Below are 14,051 nucleotides of genomic sequence, written 5' to 3'. Positions count from 1 at the left end.
AAAGAAGCTCAACCATGTGCACTAATTCCTGAGACACGCTGCACCGCTCCTTGACTCCCCCTGCACCTTGCCAGCCAGGGATAGTTTGGGAGCCTGGTTGCGTAGGTGGGCTGTGGGTGAGGGTGGAAGAGATTGGTGGGGTGGGGGGTGATGTTGGTGGTTGTGGGTAGAGTTAGCGGTGGTGACTGTGGTATGGTTGGAGGCGTGGTGGTGGGGTGGGGGGTGATGTTGGTGGTTGTGGGTAGAGTTAGCGGTGGTGACTGTGGTATGGTTGGAGGCGTGGTGGTGGTGGGGGGGAGGGGGGGTGATGTTGGGTGTAGGTGTGGTAATATTGGTGGTAGTGAGGGGCGTTCACGAGCCAGAGGTGTGGGTGGACCGCCTGCATTCTTTTTCCACTTCATTTCTCTTTTTCTTTCTCATTCTCTCCCACCAACTCAACCCCCCTCCCATTCTCCCACCCCCACTCTCCCACTTCCCCATCCTCCCACATACTCCCTCCCTCCCACACCACACCCTCGCCCGGGCACGCTTACACCTCTCCAAATTCGGATCAGGGGAAGGGGGTCGCCACCTTAAACAGGATAGGCTCCCCCACCCATCCACAGCGCCCCTTCCCCTCTGTCTCCAACCCTCCTCTCCCTTCCTCTACCTCCCTTCCCACATTCTCTCCCATCTCTTACCCCTCCCAGTCCCTTCCTTCTTTCCTCTCCCTTACCAACAAGGGCTTGGCTTTCCCGCTGAAGTTAGACATATACTTAGCAAATATTAACAGCTGGGTCTTCTCTCCTTCTCTGCTTCCAACTTCCTTCCCAGATCGTTACCATGCCAATAATATCCCTCCCTCACTCCCTCCCGTCCTCTCCTCTCTTTCCCTTCCTTCCCAGCTTCTCTCCCTACGATGACTCGCTCACACACACACACACACACACCTACGGACCCTACGCAGCAAATTAATTATTAGTGTCCTCGGCATCACGCAGCTTACACAAGATCATATACCGCGCCAATAGATAAACTGAGAGCGTGTTGTGATGCTATACCTTGATGATCTGTGACTGCCACCATCACGTCAATTACCACACACCACTACACACCTACGGCCTCATCATAATAAACAAACCAATTATCTGTCATCACACCTGTTGATTACCACGTATTAAAAAAATGAAGAGAAACCTATTTATTGATTTTACCGACATAAATACATTCTTAGGGGGTCACTGTGTGTGTGTGTGTGTGTGTGTGTGTGTGTGTGTGTGTGTGTGTGTGTGTGTGTGTGTGTGTGTGTGTGTGAGTAAAGTAGACATTTATTGAGTGTTTATGGAACAACAAATTACTGCCGTGCCAATTTTGAACACTTGTACATGTTTAAGTTAGCAACACACTTGATATTTAAAGTTCGCAGAGGTGGGAGGTGTTGAAGGCGGGGTGAGGGGTTTTGAGGATGGTGTGAGGGTTTGTAGGAGTACTGACGGAAGGCTGAGGGAGGTTTTGAGGGTGTGAAGGGGTGTGTAAAGATACACTAGTGTGACAAAAACCGTAAAGAATTATTGAGAGAGAAAAATACCTTGGGGTAACTTGTGTAACATCGTGTGTGGGAAGGAGGGAAGAGGGGGGGGGGAGATAAATGACTGTGTTAGTGGATGTCTGTGTTATGTAGGGGCCGTGTGAAGAGTCTGTTTGTTTGTTTGTTTGTTTGTTTGTTTGTTTTCTCCTTGAGCGGCCGATGAAACTTAGAAACAATAACATCATAATAACCAAGTTTTTTCGCAATTTTTCTTTTGTTTTTATTTATTTTTTGACTCGTGTTTTGTACCTGACCTTACCTAGGGGGAGGGAGGTGGTGTGTGGGGGGGCTGTATAGTGAAGGTACCACTACTGTTGTTCTAGTTTAAGAGGTTAATATTTCCTACAAACTTACTATAGTACATTGGGTTAAGGTTAGGATAGTGTAAAATATATCACTGTTTGGCCGCAGAGAGAGAGAGGTCACTGTGTTAAGCTCCCTGCTGTGTCTTAATGTACAATTAGTTGTCACTCCTGTAATTCATTATACTCAAGTCGGGAGTGACATTACAGAAGAAGTCCCTCCAGGTCATAACGGTAGTACTTGATGTAGTGTTAATTCTCTCTCTCTCTCTCTCTCTCTCTCTCTCTCTCTGGGCTGACTTGAACTTTCCAATATGATTTTGTTTATAACTATTGCGTCTACGTATTATGGTGAACTACCGACTTGTATCCAGTGATATCTATGTCCTGTTGGCAGAGGAGTTGTGACGTCAGAAGAAAATGTCGTAATTTGGTAGTTTATACATCACAAATACAAGTGAAGGATGGACACAGGGGATATAAATACCTCGAGGATAGAGTCCTTTACCTCAAGGTTACTTAAGGAGAGCAATTATGGGAGTGAATGTCAACCCCAAAAAATCGCGCGGGGCTTATTTTAGAATTTTACTCATCTCGGTGTGGAATTATTGCCTTAGCTTGAAACATTCTCCCCCCTCATCTTTTTGGCTTCTTATGACGTTCCGACCTCGTGATTGGCTGATGAGCAAAGGGAGGCTGGTGATTGGTAGAAGGAGATTTGAGGCGTGGGAGGAAGGTGGGCCAGAGGGTATATAAGCAGTCCACGACCTACAGGGGCACAATACCTCGAGCGAGACCACATCTGACAGGTGGGTTCTGCTGCCTCCCTGTATACTGACTACCATTTCTGTGAGAATTTGCTCCTGTAACTGTCGCTGCTGTGGAAACTCTGTGCAAGTTAGTTTATCAGTGCTGTGTTCTGACGCTGTGATACCTAGAGACGCGAAATCAAAACCCTTGAGTCTGATAATTCCCAACTTGTTTTCTCCCTGTGTGGTTTGGTGTCTGTGTTGGTGGTCACACAGGTGATTACGTGGTTCCATACTCCTAATTACCTTAACTGATTAATGCTTCCCCGTCTCCCTTGGTTAATTATACCCCTGATCTCTCGGTTCTATCCTCGTTCTACACACTCCCTCACTCCCCCATCTCCATCCTCCAACATCCCTCACCCCCTCCTCGCCACCCTCCAGCATCCCTCACCCCCTCCTCGCCACCCTCCAGCATCCCTCACCCCCTCCTCGCCACCCTCCAGCATCCCTCACCCCCTCCTCGCCACCCTCCAGCATCCCTCACCCCTCCTCCACCCTCCCAGCATCCTCACCCCTCCTCGCCACCCTCCATCCCTCCCCCCCTCGCCACCCTCAGCATCCCTCACCCCCCTCCTCCCCTCCAGCATCCCTCACTTCCTCTCACGGTGTCGCGTTCCCTGTCTACTCAGCTATATGATCTCAGTTATTTCTGTCACCTTTATCGATCTGGCGTCATTTGAGACTCCCTCCCTCATCCTGCCCCCCCTCTCATCTCTCCCATCCCCTTACCCTCCTCCCTCCTCTCCCCCTTCCTCCCTTCCATCGCCCATTCTCCCCTTCTCATCCCTACCCTTTCCTCTCCCTCCCTCGACCAAGACAGGGATGACTAAAAGGATTTCTTATGTTGTAAAAATATCACCAAAAGAAACACCTAAGAATGTACACGTTTAGGTAACTAGTGCAGATGTAAATATGTCTGTTGGATGAAGTTAGTGTTTTAGATCTAGAGCGCTGGTTCCCAAACTGGGGGCCATGGCCCCCCAGCAAAATTTAGGGGGCCATAAGCTGAGGCTATGTACACATAAAAATCCCAAGCCCCACCACACTAGAACAGCCAGTCAGCAGCTGAGCCAGCCAGAGATATGGATTGGGAGAGGGGGGCCATGGATAAGGATCATATATGAAAAGTGGGTAATGATCAGAAAAAGTTTGGGAACCACTGATCTAGAGGGATTACCATTAACCCCTTGAGCGTGGCGTCTTAAACCCTTTGAGGAAAGCAACAGTGATGATAGTGAGGGAAGGAACAGTGAGGGTAGTGAGGGGAGGAACTGTGTGTGATGGTAGTGTGGGAAGGAAAAGTGAAGGTAGTGCGGGAAGGAGCAGTGTATGATGGTAGTGAAGAAAGGAGGAACATTGATGGTAGTTAGAGAAGGAACAGTGGTGGTAGGAAGGAGAGAAGGAATAGGTCAGTGAGGGAAGGAACAGTAGGGGATGGTACTGAGAGAAGGAAGAAACAAGGTCAGTGACAGTACAGTACATAACAGTCAAGGGGCAATTAGGCAGCCACGGACTAATGGCAACGACTTGTCTTAGCCACCAGAATGACGCCTGTACCTGCCTCTTGAAGGAACACACACACACACACACAACATTGTCAGGGCGTGTGATGGTCACTTTGGTTGTACTGTGATGGACAGGTGTAATTAGGATGGTACGCCTTTGATGTGTTGGGTTGGTGGAGATACGGGTATATACCTGCCACGAACCCTACCTTTTATGTTTACAAGCTCACACACACACACACACACACACACACACACACACACACACACACACTCTTCCCTGTCACTCGAAGTTGATGGCAAAATGTTGGCGAGGTGTGAGGTGGCTGGGAGGCCGATATGGCATCAGTAGGTCGCTCGCAGAGGTTAAGAAAACATTTTATCTTATTTACCTAATGGCCACACACTAGAGGTGGCCATGGCGAGGGAAGGAGGCCAGTGACCAGTATAGGATTTCTCCATTTTCTTGGTAGTTTTGTCAAGGGCTATTGTGAAGCCCAGTACTGTTCTTGATTCCACATCTTGGGCAGAAAGACCGTTCCATAGGTCTACCAGCCTCTGTGTGTTCCATAGGTCTACCAGCCTCTGTGTGGAGAAGTGTTTCCTTATATTATTTCCGCATGATAGTTGGAGAACTTGTAGTTATGTCCTCTCGTGTTGGTGGGGTGTGACATCACAAAGAAATGTCCCGGGTTCACGGTTTCCATCTCTTTAGGATTTTGAATGTTTCATTGAGACCTGCCCTATTGTGCCTTGTCTGAAGGGTTGTTAGTCCTAAGGCCCTCAGTCTACTTGGACACTCGAGATAACATACAATAGTTCTGGAGGTAGAGCTTCCATGCCTGTATACAGTAATCCAGACTGGGACATACTTGAGTTTTATGCTGTTGAAGGAACATTTTCCTGTCCTTGTATTCAAAGGTAAGCTTTATAATTCTCAAATCTCGATTTGCTTTTCTCACTGCTGCCCCCACTGGTTGCGCTGCCTTCAGTGAATGATCTATCACAACGCCAAGATCATTCTCCTTATCGACAGTATCCAGGAAAGTGCTATTAACACAATATTTGTTATTAGGGTTGTTGTATTCTACGAGTGGGTCTTATATCTCGTAATATTAAAGAGTATTTGTTAGTCTCGAGACCATTTGAACAGCTCGTGCAGGTCTTTCTGCATTGTTGCGACATCGTCTTGACTTGTCACCTTCCCAAATATCTTCATGTCGTCCGCCTACTTAGTAATGTGGCTCGATATATTTTCATCTATGTAGTTTACGTAGATCACAAACAAGGCGAGTCCACTGAGAAACTTTTTCCATTCAGAATGTACTCCATTTATTACCACTCTTTGTTGCCTGTGGTACCGTGTGCCTAGATATTAGAGACTACACTAGTCTTGCATGTGGACGTGGGAATCAGTGGGCAGGTGTGGAAGTGGGTGTGGAGATGAGTGGGCGGTGTGAGTGAGGGTGGGTGGCAGGTGTATGAGGGTGGGGGTCCCCCTACGTCACTTCCTGGTGGCAGCTAAATCTGGTGGTAGCCGCCGCTCGCCCCGCTCCTCAGATGTAAACACTGGACTCACGCGCCACCCCCACCTCTCTCTCTCTCTCTCTCTCTCTCTCTCTACCATTATTAGATTAAACACAAAAAAGGCCTCACAAAATTAAACGCTCATTTACCACTGACGCAGACATTCCACCTTACAGATAGGAGACTGTCACCTACAACATAGCTTCCATCCATCACTCTGTCTGACCCGTAAAGGAATGTAACATGCCACTGGTCATTCACACTCATAAAGAGGCGTCAGTAATGTCAGAATTCAGTGCCAGGTTCATGTGGTGCCAAGTTTCATCGTCCAGCTCCTCTCATGTAGTGCCAAATTATCGTTCCACCGACATTATGCACGGGGGTGAAATCTAACGTCAACGGTGCATGTAGTTCGTCACTGTGTTAACTTTTATTGGCGTTACGATTATTGTTATTTACCTGACATTTAATACACATCTCAATGGCTGATCTGGCTACACTGAGATTATTTTATTTTTTGCTACGTATATGCACATATTAGCTTTTTATTGGCAATATCTTAAGAAAAAAAATAGGCGTGAAGGACAGGCGTTGCTCAGAGTTTACCCATGTTATCAAACACACCTGTAGCACGTGTAGTTATAGCCCCACCCTCCTCTCTAGCAACACAACACCTGTCCTCCGTCCCCAACACCCCCATGATCGAGGTATGTGTTGTGAGTCTGCCAATAGTATCCACCTGACTCCTTCTGGTGGAAGTTGTTGACCTGTAGTATCATCTGAGCCAGGTAGTCTCCTCGTCAAAAGGGTCACAAGAAAATCGGTAATACCCATCCTGTTTACACCGAGCTTACACGTTACCCCAGGGAGATGGGCCGCCAGCTGGGCTTAACGAGGCGGGTTACGACGTGGCAGATGGCTGTGTTGCTCCGGAGTGTGACGTTTATGGAGTAGGGGATGTAAGCATGTTTAATAGTGTGTTGACTTATAAGCGTGGCGGAGTGAGGAGAACTTAAATCGTTATGAGTGTATTATTAGCTCAATGTGTGTTGTAAATATGTGTGTTTTCATAGTGTCTACATGATAAGAACATGAGAACATAAGGAGTCTGCAATAGGCCGGTTGGTCTGTGCATGGCAGCTCCTGTCGAGAGTTACTACCACTCTCCATCATCCATGAATTTATCTTGCCTCCTTTGAAACTTTCCAGAGTTCCCACACTTACTACAAAGTTGCTAAGCTTGTTCCACTCGTCCACCACCCTATTTGTGAACCAGTTTCTTCCTATCTCCCTCCTAAACCTACACTTATCCAACTTGAATCCGTTGCTCCGAGTCCTATCCTGCTCGGATATTATAAGAAGTTTATCTATATCCCCTTTATTGATTCCTTTCACCCACTTAAATACTTCTATCATATCTCCCCGCACTCTTCGTCTTTCTAGGGAATGCAGTTAAGTTTCTTTAGCCTATCCTGATATGGAAGGTTTCTAAGTCCCGGAATCATTTTTGTCATTCTTCGCTGCACCGACTCTAGTGAATTTATATTCATTCTATAATAGGGGCACCAGAACTGAACCGCATAATCGAGGTGCGGCCTGACTAGCGCAAGATATAGTAGCAATAAGACCTCTGCACTCTTGTTACTTACACTTCTAGATATAAAACCCAATACTCTGTTTGCCTTATTTCGAACATTAACGCACTGTTTTCTAGGCCGTAGGTCCGGGCTTACAAGTACCCCTAGGTCTCTTTCACAAGTCGACTTCTCTAGGTTGATGTTGTTAAGGCTGTATACATTATAAGTATTTGTTCTTCTAATATTAAGTACGCTGCACTTACTGGTGTGTTTAACTACAAGTACAGGTGTGAGCAGAAAGATGTTAAAATAAAGTGTACTCATATGTGTAGATTACAGGTAGCAGTGAGTGAAGTATGCGTCAACATAATATGCGTGCGCTCGCGTGTGTGTTGGTGTGTGTGTGTGTTGTTAAAGTGGCGTTTAGGTGTATTTATATCGGGTGGCTGGGTGTAGGTGTTGGCCTGTACCTCGTAACCGACCCTCCAGGTATGGTAAGAGGGTCGTGGCGTCCATCTTCTCTCACACGATGCCATAACAAACACCTCGACATGCCCCAGTTACATCATGGCCGACGCCTCTCATACCCTCTTGTTATTTCTATCTTTAAGTCGAATGTGGCTCCCACCTTTATTCTGACCTCCTAACTTCATAAATCGGATTAATCTTTTCATAGGTATTGTTTCCTCGGACCCATAATAATCTTACATTTATTTTTATTTTTATTTTCTGTGTCTCTCTCTCTTTGTCTCTCTTCCTCTTCCCCCACCTCGCTTACATACGCCCACACCACTGACGTTTTCGGAATTTACTTAACTTCTCCGCCCCCTCCCGGCCGCCTACGCTCCACGACCCGCCTAAAAATAAGTTGGTTTTGTTTCTTTACAACATTATTATTGTTAGTGGCTGCGGTTTCTAGCGTTTGCCCTCGTGTTGGCTCGACAAACTCCATCTCCCTCTCACTCCCGCTATTTTCAGATGCCTGTAATCCACGTAATATGTGAAATATAATTTTAAAAATTAATACCCCTTTTCTTCGTATTTTTTTTTTTTTGGCAGTGTAACTTTGAAGCTGCAGCTGTTAGTTGTCAGGGCAGGTAGTAAAACACTATACGATTTCACTGGGTCGAAATGGACATCTTGTTGGTGGTAAGTCTTGCAAGGCGATGCAGTCGTTTGTTCGTGCCTTTATTATCGTTACAGTCGCTGTCCAACTCTTGTAGGGATTGTGGTGATGGTTGTTGTGGTACTCATTGTAGATAGTTGTCTTGGTGGTGATTTTGGTTGTTGTGGCAGCAGATGGCAACACAAAAACAAAGCCTCGTAAGGTTTCATAGAACAACAGACATTCCATCCGAAGTGAGAATTAGTATTTTACTCGACACTTGACGCCTCGAGTCTCGCTGTTTCCTCTTCTTTGCTTCTTTTCCCTGCTTATGATATGAGTTGGTTGCCTCGTAAATTGTATAAAAGGTTTTATTATTATTATTATTATTATTATTATATTGCAACTGGGAATTTATAAGAGATTTTGTAACATAAATGGAGGTAACACTTTCTTATTGTAAAATCACTCTCTCTCTCTCTGTAGTGGACCTCTCCATCTTCTTCATGTTAGAGGATCCCTTTAATAACCGATGGCCTACATTTCTATATTGATCTACCTAACCTACAGCCAGACCTGAGCTCGCTTAGTCTATATTAGTGTTTAGTTAACCTTGGCGCCGTCACCTCCTCTTCCTCCCCCTCACTAATATACAGTAGGTTGTTTCCCCCTGGCTTATAGCTGTTTAGGGAGAGAGGGAGGTCGTGGGTGTAGGGGATGGGGAGCTAGTAGGTGGCAGCGCCCCGACTGCTACAATTAAGCCAACAGTTATAATCTTGAAAGTAATTATGCAACCACATCCGTCCTTCACACTGGCTGCACACACACACACACACACACACACACACACACACACACACACACATTCGACTACAGAAACTACTTAGGTGAAAATGTTATGAATTCACTTTGAGTTTGTATTTTCATTTAACTATGTACAGTATTCCCAAAAATCACTTGGTAATTTTTCCGCGACTCTGATTACTAGAATATACTGTACATGTTGAGGAATTTAATGGCTTGTGGCAGTTTTTACGGTTTGCTTTTATTGTTTTATAGCACTTACGGCAAATATGATTCGCACACCTACAGTTCTGTCTTAAGTACAGCTCTTCGGAACTCAAGCTAAGAATAAAAAAAAAATATATTATTGGTTTTAATCGGGTTCCTCTACCTCTGTCGCAGGTGGTGGTTCCGAAGGCGATACTCTCGACTTAAATCAAACGATCAGCTCTAGCCAGCTACCCGCCACACTCACACCACCAAGATGGTTGTCACATCACGCATGCTCGCCGCCCACACTAATGGCTACCCCGTCGACGCCAAGGCCCGCTTCTGGTCAACCTACTACAGGTCTCTGAAAGGTCAGTGTGTTAGCGAAGGGACTGTAAGAGGGAAGTCTTTGAGATAGGGAGACGTCCTCAGGGTAAGGGAAGGTCCTAGAGATAGGAGTAAGTCCTAGAGATAGGGGAAAGTTCTCGGGGGTAAAGGAAAAGTCATCAAAGTAGAGGAAAGTTACTTTCTTAATTGGAGGGACAAAATATATAAATTTTATTATGTCTGTAGGCAAAAAGGGGTACATTAACAGAAGGTGGCGTAATGTAAGATAATGTTTGTGCAGAAAGTCAAGAGGGAGGATAACATTTAAGACGGTATATTGCTTCCCCGAGCTGGCCCCTTTTACACTTTCAGGCTCACTTCCTGCCCATCACCGACGAAACATCCGACAACATCCCCTGGAAATCGAACATCACTATGACCTCCAAACATCGCCGCTACCAAAATAGACATCACCAAAGTGGAGACCCGTCCCCGTGCATCTGAGATGATCCCAAGGCCTCCCGCCCACTCCCCAACGTACACCTACTCAGGGCCTGCGGTCTACCCAAAGAGCACCTACCCCCTCGTCCTTAACACGATATCCCCCTCCGTCCGTCCCTCCTACTACCTGTAGAGCGGACTGGACTACCAACGTCTTGAGGGAGGAGGAGGAACCAGCTGCCCACGGTGACACCTATGTAAGTACCAACCAAACCAAACCGTCCCTCTCTTGGTCTGTTTGTTTACACTTTGTTGCTGTTGGTAGATGTGTGTGCACAGCGATACTTGTGTGTGTGTGTGTATGTGATGGCCTGTATACACTGTTCCTGTGAGTATATCCTGTATGGCTGGCTGTATTGTGCAACATTCTCTGTAATTTCTTGTCAAGAGTAGAAGGAGGTACTGTACATGTTTTGGTTTTTCACATTGTGCCGTTCACATTAATTTTGGGGGTCTTAGGTTAACACTTCATATGGAATTATTAAAAGAAATATAAACATCATGATCATTACAACAACAATATTAAAAATAACAATGTTGTCAAGATTCTCAATGGTTATACTTATTATCAGTTTTATTATTATTAAAGTAGTTGTGAACATGAGTTTTTTTTATATTAGAGTATAAGTAACATGATGGCGTCCCGTGACTGATGTGTGTTTCTCGACCCCACAGACTGTCCACCGTACAGCTACCCGCTCAACAACCTCACCTGCTGTGGATCATACACGTTTCTATTTATTTATATAAAGATTTGGAAATGAATATATCATCATTATTCCCGACACGAATAGATCTTTTATGGTTGACTTAACTTAAGGAGCTGCTTACGATGGAGAAATACCCGATGTAACAACTCATTTGTTTGAGAGATTATTATTTTTGTCCCTCTTTGTAACGACGGAATATATTCCTAAATTTTCACAGAATGTAAGTTATTACTTCCATTCCTACAATAATCTATTGCTCGTGTGTGTATATATACTCCCTTGTGACATCCCTTCACAACAGCACACATCGCTCGACACCTCAGTGTAACCAGTCTATGAAGTTTGTCAATGATGGTCAGTGTTGTCGCCTCACAACATGACAGCAGCGTCTTGTTTAGCATTTCTACCATAGCTGCCTCACGCACGTGGAGTTTTATCAATTATTTCTTGTTTATAAAACCGTGAAGCATGTGTGGTGTACATCCCCTGCCACCGCCCTCAGGGACCTTCTGCTGTGGCCACGCCGCCGTCGGGTAAGGTCTCCTGGAACGGGAGGTTTCTTCAAGAATATGGTTCAAAATCATCATCATCTGCATCACTGTCATTGTCATCGTAACTTTGTAAACACAGACGGCTCATTCATGCTTTGGTTCTGCTGCTTTTAAGGTTTGTCTCTGTGATATTATCTTGTGTTTTTACTCTGCATAATTTTCTCGTGGCCTGACAGTATTTGTCGGTGCGGAAGTGGAGTGATGCCCTCGAGGATGGCCGAATCATGTATCTATTTTTTTTTTTTTGTCATTTGCTCGACTTCGTTCAATTTTAAATCCATTTTTCTCATGCTAATTTATACACCTGTATTCACCAACATTTGTCATGCTCACTTGATATTTTGTCTGTGAACATCATTCGAATGTATATTGGCAAAAGTACATGAAAGAAAATTACTGATTGTGTTTTACTTGACCCGTTCTTGTACGTCTTAAGAAACACCACAACATGACAGGAAAAGATAGAATGAAACATAGAGAGAGCAACAACACGAGAAACAGAGGAAAGGAGACACACACCAAGTGTTTAATTCAGTGTACAGTGGAAAAGGAACAAGTTAGTTAAGAGATATCGAACATAATTTAGCAATTATATATTATGTCCTTTGGTAGTGGCTTGTCAGGCTGTAGATACTTATGTTAAGATCTATCATTATATATCTATCTATCTATCTATCTATCTATCTATCTATCCAAACTTACTGAGTGACACGAGGGCTAACACAATAGCTGGAGGTGACCCGAGAGACTCCTACCCCTCCTAACCTCTCATTGACGCTCCATCGCTTAATGATAATGTTAGGAATAGTTATAAAAATGATAATGTCCAAATAATATAACAATAACAAAATTTATAATAGTAACAGTAGTAAAAAACAATGCATGATTGGTTGATTGTTTGGTTGAGTTGTCTGTGAGTGTATGTGTGTGTGTCCATAACTTTGTACGTTCCAAGAATAAAGTCACAAACAAATTTAAAATACACTTTTACTATCAACAAAAATTTACGGTCCTTTACATTTCTCTATATCAACCTGGAGTTCTTCACAAATTGCGTTTAGTTCAGCCAGCGTGGATGAGGTGTTGTTACTAATTTATTTCACAAACTGTTTCATCTGCATAACACTCATTGATCAAATATTCCCTTATAAAAACACCACATCCCGCTTGACCCTTACTTAATACTGATCCATCATAATTATATGTACAGTGTTTCGCCTGGGAAAACTATCTCTTTTCTCTCAAAAGATTTTTCTCAAATAACTGGGATGCCAATCTTCTTTTTACCCCTCAAGCTGTAAAATATCTACTGTAATGCATCCTTCCTCCCATGGTCTAAACCTTAAATAAGTTTGTAATAAAATGAAATATTTATCTACTCCATACTCCATCATAATATTATACAATAGTCTTGGATACTTGGACACATTGCCAGGATCTGTTCTTTCATTTAAGCTCATTACTGTACGGGACACACTATTATCTCCTCCTCTCCTAATGGTCCTAAGAGTAGCGGCGATAGCAAGTTCCTTTACTCTATGTCCTATACTTGGTAAATCTAACTCCATTCTCATTATTTCAATTCAAGTGTTCCGTTGACACCCTAAAACAATTTTGCATCACTTCAAGCTTCTGAATAACTTTCTTACTATACATTATAAGGATGGGAGCTGCATAGTCAGTAACAATGTATAAAACCATCCTTAAACGTGCTTTACATGCATTCTCCAGGTACAGTTTGGGTACTCCTGAGCTTGCTCATTATGACTATGTGGTCCACGATTCGATTGCAGAGTAATTAGTGGCCAAAATGACCCTTGAAAGCTATTACTGACATTTTTCAATGCTAATTACTCATCAACTATGGGTTTCCAAGGTGTGATTTAGGGTTTGTGTGTTATTCTGAAAGTACTTAATTAGTTAAACCCCTTAAATTTCAATTTTGAGAAAAAAGTATATTTTGGTAAAAATTTTGTAAGGTGTAAGACTTACATTTTTTTTTTTTTTTTTTTAATCAGGGATCACCCCACCCGGGCACAGGTCACTGACCCACATTGGGGCCTGGGGGCTAAAATATAATAATAATAATAATAATAATTACAATAATAATAATAATAATAATAATAATAATAATAATAATAATAATTCATAGGTCTAGGTCGTGTTTCTCACTTTTGATCTTTTTTCATTCTTGTATTTCTTTATTATTATTATTATTATTATTTTATTATTACAGTATTATTGTTATTATTATTATTGTTATCTTTCTAATTTTATTTTTGTGTATTTTTTATTAAAAATTTTATTTACTATGAATAATTATTATTATTACTGTATTATCATTATTATTATTATTATAATTATTATTGCTATTACATTTTCACCCCCCAGGCCCCGATGTGGGTCAGTGACCTGTGCCCGGGTGGGCTGATACTCCCCAAAAAAAAATTGCTCCACAAAAAAACTTTCGGTTTTCAGAGCTTTTCGGTTTTTGGAATTTCGGATAAAGGGTTGTCAACCTGTACTGTTCATCAGGACCAGTGGAGGTTTAGTTCAGTGATACACAGTTGATAA

The 14,051-nt window shown here is 43.5% G+C and overlaps 1 long non-coding RNA gene across 2 annotated transcripts; it reads left to right on the top strand.

Moving 5' to 3' along the window:
- Positions 1 to 2,578: 2,578 nt before the first annotated feature.
- Positions 2,579 to 11,873, top strand: LOC121855150. Of its 2 annotated transcripts, none has more exons than XR_006086722.1 (4): positions 2,579 to 2,678; positions 9,581 to 9,759; positions 10,183 to 10,413; positions 10,892 to 11,873. It is a non-coding gene; the product is annotated as an uncharacterized LOC121855150 (long non-coding RNA). The 2 variants fall into 2 exon arrangements; XR_006086723.1 differs by lacking the exon at positions 2,579 to 2,678 and adding an exon at positions 2,685 to 2,766.
- Positions 11,874 to 14,051: the final 2,178 nt, after the last annotated feature.

The sequence above is a fragment of the Homarus americanus genome, unplaced genomic scaffold, assembly GCF_018991925.1.
Source record: "Homarus americanus isolate GMGI-L3 unplaced genomic scaffold, GMGI_Hamer_2.0 scaffold1024, whole genome shotgun sequence".
NCBI lineage: Eukaryota > Metazoa > Arthropoda > Malacostraca > Decapoda > Nephropidae > Homarus > Homarus americanus.
The sequence above is the reverse complement of the archived record's forward strand: the minus strand, read 5'-3'. Positions and strand labels throughout refer to the sequence as shown.